The sequence below is a fragment of the Colobus angolensis genome, unplaced genomic scaffold (genome assembly GCF_000951035.1).
Source record: "Colobus angolensis palliatus isolate OR3802 unplaced genomic scaffold, Cang.pa_1.0 Scaffold450, whole genome shotgun sequence".
NCBI classification, from domain to species: Eukaryota; Metazoa; Chordata; class Mammalia; order Primates; family Cercopithecidae; genus Colobus; species Colobus angolensis.
The window spans coordinates 1,124,669-1,131,584 of record NW_012117933.1 but is presented as its reverse complement, the minus strand read 5'-3'; positions in this window follow the sequence as shown (position 1 = coordinate 1,131,584).

Sequence of the window (6,916 nt, the reverse complement as noted above, 5' to 3'; positions counted from 1 at the left end):
TGCAATTACTTTAGCACCAACCTAATATATGCACCCAACACTGGAGCACCCAAATATATAAAGCAAATATTATTAGAGCCAAAGAGAGAGATACACCACAATACAAAAATAGCTGTAGACTTCAACATTCCACTTTCAGCATTGGACAGATCTTCCAGACAAAAAATCAACAAATAAACATTGGACTTAATCTGCACTATAGATCAAATGGACGTAATAGATATTTACAGAATATTTCATCCAATGGCTGCAGAATACGCATACCTTTCTTCAGCATATGGATCACTCTCAAAGATATACCATATGTTAGGTCACAAAACAAGTCTTAAAACATTTAAACAAATTGAAATAACATCAAGCATCTTTTCTGCCACATTAGAATAAAACTGCAAATCAATAACAAGATGAATTTTGGAAACTATACAAATATATGGAAATTAAACAACATGTCCTTGAAAGACCAGTGGTTAAATGAAGAAATTAAAAAGGAAACAAAAACTTCTGGAAACAAATGATGATGGAAACACAAAATACCCAAACCTATGGGATACAGCGAAAGCAGTACTAAGAGGGAAGTTTACATAAATGCCTACATCAAAAGAGAAGAAAAACTTCAAATAAACAACCTGACAATACATCTTAAGTAACTAGAAAAGCAAGAGCAAACCAAACCCAGAATTAGTAGGAGAAAGAAATTATAATAAGCATCAAGGAAGAAATAAATTGAAATAAAACAACAATGTGGAATATTGAAACAAAAAAAAAAAGCTGATTTTCTGAAAAGATAAAATTGACAAATCTTTAGCCAGACTAACTAAAAACAGAGAGAAGACCCAAATATATAAAATCAGAGATGAAAAATGAGACATTACAACTGATTCTCCAGAAATTAAATGGATCATTAATGGCTACTATGAGCAACTATATGCCAATAAATTGGAAAAATCTAGAATAAATGAATACATTTATTGACACATACAGCACTAACACTATGTCAAAGCCATAATAGGAGGTCTCCCAGTGAAGAAAAACCTGGGACTTGATGGCTTCATTGCTGAATTCTACCAAACATTTAAAGAAGAATTAATACCAATCCTACTCAAACTACTACAAAAAATAAAAGAGGAAGGAAAACTTCCTAAATTATTCTCCAAGGCCAGTATTACCTGATACCAAAATCTGACAAAGACATATAAAAAAAGAAACTATAAGCCAATATCACTGATCAATATTGATGTAAAAGTCCTCAACAAAATACTAGCAAACCAGATTCAACAAAACATTCAAAAGATCATTTATCATAACCAAGTGGGATTTATCCCAGGGATGCAAGGACAGTTCAACACATGCAAATCAATTAATGTCATAGCTCATATCAACAGAATGAAGGACAAAAACCATAAGGTCATTTCAATTGATGCTGCAAAAGCATTTAATAAAATTCAACATCCCTTCATAACAAAAACCATCAAAAAACTAAATATAGAGGGAACATACCTCAACATAATGAAAGTCATATGTAACAGACTTATAGCTAGTATCATATTGAATGGGGAAAAACAGAAAGGCTTTCTTCTAAGATGTGGAACAAGGATGCCCACTTTCACCACTGTTATTCAACATAGTACTGGAAGTCCTAGTTAGAACAATCAGACAGAAGAAAGAAACATAAGGCATCCAAATTAGAAAAGAGGAAGTCAAATTATTCTTGTTTTCAGAAGAGAAGATCTTATGTTTGGAAAAACCTAAAGACTACACCAAAAAAACTATTAGAACTGATAAACAAGTTCAGTAAAATTGCAGGATACAAAATCAACATACAAAAACCAGTGATATTTCAATATGTCAGCAGTGAACAATCTGAAAAAGAAATCAAGAAACCCCATTTACAATAATAGCTACAAATGAAATTAAATATCTAGGAATTAACCAAAGAAGTGAAAGATCTCTGCAATGAAAATTACAAAACATTGATGCAATAAATTGAAGAAGTCACAAAAATATGGAAAGATATTTTACATTGAAGTATTAGAAGAATCAATATTGTTAAAATGTCCGTAATACCCAAAGCAATCTACAGATTCAATGCAATCCTTATCAAAGTACCAATGACATTCTTCACAGAAATAGAAAAAACAATTCTAAAATATATATGGAGCCAGAAAATACCCAGAATAGCCAAAGAGAACGGAACTGGGATAATCATATTACCAGACTTCAAATTATACTACAAAGCTACAGTGATCAAAACAGCATGGTACTGGCATAAAAACAGACACATGGATCAGTGGAACAGAATAAAGAACACAGAGATAAAGCCATACATCTACAGTGAACTCGTTTTTGACAAAGTTGCCAAGGACATACTTTGGGGAAAGGACAGTCTCTTCAATAAATGGTGCTGGGGAAACTGGATCATTCATATGCAAAAGGATGAAACGAGACCCCCTATCTCTGCCATATACAAAAATCGAATCAAAATAGATTAAAGGCTTACATCTCACATTTTAACTATGAAACTACTACAAGAAAACATTGGGGAAAATCGCCAGAACATTGGTCTGGGCAAAGATTTCTTGAGTAATGCCTCACAAGCACAGGTAACCAAAGCAAAAATGGACAAATGAGATCACATCAAGTTAAAAAGCTTCTGCACAGCAAAAGAAACAATCAACAAAGAGACAACCCACAGAATAGGAGAAAATATTTGTAAATAACCCATCTAACTAGGGATTAATAACCAGAATACATAAGAAGCTCAAACAACTCTATAGGAAAAAGTCTGATAATCCCATCAAACGTGTGCAAAATATATGAATAGACATTTCTCAAAAGAAGACATGCAAATGGCAAGCAGACATATGAAAAGGTGCTCAACATCACTGATCATCAGAGAAATTCAAATCAAAACTACAATGAGATATCATTTCAGCACAATTAAAATGGCTTTTATCCAAAAGTCAGGCAATAACAAATGCTGGTGAGGATGTGGAGAAAAGGGAACCCTGGTATACTATTAGTGGGAATGTAAATAGTATAACCACTATGGAGGGCAGTTTGGCAACTCCTCAAAAAATTAAAAATAGAGCTACCATATGATCCAGCAATCCCACTCCTGGATATATACCCAAAAGAAAGGAAATCAGTATATTGAAGATATCTGCACTCTCATATTTGTTGCAGCACTGTTTACAATAGCCAGGATTTGGAAGCAACCTAAGTGTCTATCAACAGAAGAATAGATAAAGGGAATATGGTACTTATACACAATGGAGTACTATTCAGCCATAAAAAAAGAACGAGATTCTGTCATTTGCAACAACATGGATGAAACTGGAGATCACTATGTTAATTGAAATAAGCCAGGCACAGAAAGACAAACCTTCCATGTTCTCACTGATTTGTTGGAGCTAAAAATTAAAACAATTGAACTCATTGAGATAGAGAGTAGAAGAATGGTTACCAGAGGCTGGCAAGTGTGGGGGGAATGGGCAGGACAGCGGAAGTGAGGATGTTTAATGGGTACAAAAACACAGTTACAATGAATAAGACCTAGCATTTGCCAGCACAACAGGGTGACTATGGTCAGAAATAATTGTACATTTTTAAATAACTAGAAGATTATAATTGGATTGTTTGTAATACAAGGGATAAATGTTTGAGGGGGTAGATACCCCATTTACCCTAATGTGATTATTATGTATTGTATGCCTGTAACAAAATGTCTCATGTAACCCATCAATACATGGGTTACATGTCCCCACAAAAGTTAAAATTTCAATTTAAAAAATAAATCAATAAAAAAATCAATAATAAAGAAATTATTCTGCAAATAAAATACAGACTGAAAATGGTGGCTTTTAAAAACAATAAAAACATGCTATAAATATCTACATATTGAGAAATTTGAAAACCTAAACTAAAAGGACACATTTATGGGAAAATAGTTAAACATTTATATATGATAAAGGCATAAATAAATTGAAATGGCAAGTAAAGGTCTTCCTTGCCATAAAAAGACCCAGTCAAGATTGTCTGGCAGGTGAGTTTCATTAAACTTTCAAGGAACAATTCATCACCTCTACAAGTCATTCCAGAATGTAGAGAAAGAGTGAAAGCTTCTGACTTGTTTTATGAAGCTAAGGTTATCTAGATTTCCAAATTAGTTAAAGACAATATAAGAAAAATATATATAAGCTTATTTTAATATGTATGAACATAATCCATAAATCTTAAATAAATTATTAGCCAACAAAATCGGAAAGTGTATTACAAAATACATTAGATCACGTAGTCATTCATGACCTCAGTAATAAAAAATTATTCAACATCAGGGCAGAAATCTATTGATGAAATTTACCACATTAAAGTCTTAAGGAAAGAAATACAATTTCCCCCTTCAAATGCAGGGAAAAAATTGAGCAAATTTTCAACATCTATTTATGATTTTTAAAAGATTTAGTAAACTAAAAATAGAATAAAACTTTCTAATTTTGTAAAGATGATAAGCTAAAAATATATACAGTAAATAGTATGCTTAATGGTAAATAGGCACAGACTCTTCAAGAACAAGAAGAAGATAAGAATGCCCATCATGAGTGCTAGCGATCTTGGTCAAAGCCCTGGAGCAAGGAAAGAAAATAAAGCATGTAGATTGCAAGGTAAGAGATAAAATGGTGTCATTTGCAGAAAGAATAAATGAACTACATTGAAAAAAATTAACAGAATTAAGTGATATACCATTAGATTAACAATGAAGCCTCAGCAAGTTTACTGACACAAGATCAACTTAGAAAAATTCATATTTTCCTATTACAGCAATAACCAACTAGAAATTACATAAAAATAATATGCCTTTTATAATAGCAATAAAATGTATACAATAAATATACAAGATCTCAGTGCAGCCATTGTTGAACACTATTAAATAACATAAAAGTTCTGAATATATAGAGAGAGATTTTGTGTTCTGAGCTGGATCAATTTAATATTATGAAGAATCCAATTCTTCCAAAATTAATCCATAAATTCAATGCAAATTCTATAGAAATCATAGCTGAATTTTTTGAGGAACTTAATAAAATTATTTTGAAATTTATATGAAAGAAAAATACACACAAATAGCTATTAAACTTCAAAAAAGAAGAGCTAAGCGGGAGGACTTAACCTAGCTATGGTTTAAAGGATCCATAAATCCCATAGTAATAAATACAGTAAGATACTGGCCAGAAAATTGAGCAAATAGACCAATGAAACCAAACAGAAACCCTATAGACAGACTCATGAATGTGTGAATACTTCGTATCTAAAAGAGCACCACAAATTAATGGAGGAAAGAAGGACTGTTTGTATGGCCGCAGGGAAAATTGGCTCATTATACGAAGAAATGCAGTGCTGGATTTCTACTATGCAACAATGGGAGCTTGAAATGAAATATTTGAGTATGAAAATTAAAACTATAAAATAATAGAAGATAACATAGGAGAATATCTTTGTGACATTGTCAAAGGGACGAGCTTCTTAAACTAAACAACAGCACAAACCATAAAGCAAAAATTCGATTAACTTGACTGTCAAAATTAAAAATTTCTGCTTAACAAAGAACATCTTGAAGAAAGTTAAGGATATGAATGATGAGCACAAGCTTTGTAAGGTTCCTCTTAGAAACACATGAATAGGACTAAATCTTGTCATTCAAATATTTTAAACCTGAATGTATCTCTGTGCAACTGCCCAAACCCCATAATACTCCAAAGCTTCCAAATTTGTTGAATACTTTAAAATGGCCTGTGGGCTAAAGCCCTAGTGTGAAATGTAATGACAGTATAATTGTTTCCTTTTCGTAGATTTTAAGAAGATCATTGGCAGTTACAAAGGGTAGAGAAGAAAGTTTGAAAATATCTAAATCTATCTTACCAATTAATAAAGAAAAATGGGCCCAAACACATCAAATGGTTTAGCTAATGCCACAGTCGGGTTTTTGGTTTTGTCTTCTGATGAGAATTATCAATGCAAGGGCAAAATCCAAAAGTCTGCAGAGTCAGATTTTCACATTTTCAAATGTACTCTGCATGGGGTTTTGTAATTTTGCTCAGCCATTTGGCAACCTTCTAGTAACTGAAGCCTTTTTAATATGCCTTTTAAAATAAACAAGGAATGTAAGGGAAATGAGTTACCTCTTAATACCTCCCTGCATGTTTCCCTCAATAAATGAATAAAGTCATGTCTCATTTAAATTTTAAATGCAGCAGAGATGAATACAATATGTTAGTGTAATCACACAGACCCAAGGGCAAAAACAGAGCAGCAAACTGTATCACACACCTAGGGAAGTCTGAAGAGGCAATTTTTCTGTAAATGCAGTGATAATTCTCCCTGCCAAGAGAGAGAATATTCCCTAAGAGACAATCCTGAACACAACTCTGCTAAACACCCAAAAACTGTTGAAACCCTTTTCCCAGGGCCTCAATAAATTTTTATTCAAATGATATAGACAGAATCAATTTCACTGAGAATACTCATAATGCTGAAACATTCACAGGAGTAAGAAAACATGCCTTCCCCCAATCCTCCCAATCACCACCGCTTACCCACTGAACTGAATCCCTACAGACTCCACTTGAAGGCGTCACTTAGGTCTTTTAAATTATGGACCCAATGGGCCTGTAATTGGTATCCAGCCATCATATACGTCCCTCTTACAGCTTTCTCTTTTCTGCATTTAGTGGGTTAAAGAGGATGATGAAAATTTAACTTCATATAGTCAGCTCTAGACATAAATAGGGGGTCTAAAAGCAAAATTACCTTATTATCTGCTACCAGCACAAAGTTTGCTGGTAAGATTAAAAAAAAAAAAAAAACAGGCCGGGCGCGGTGGCTCAAGCCTGTAATCCCAGCACTTTGGGAGGCCGAGACG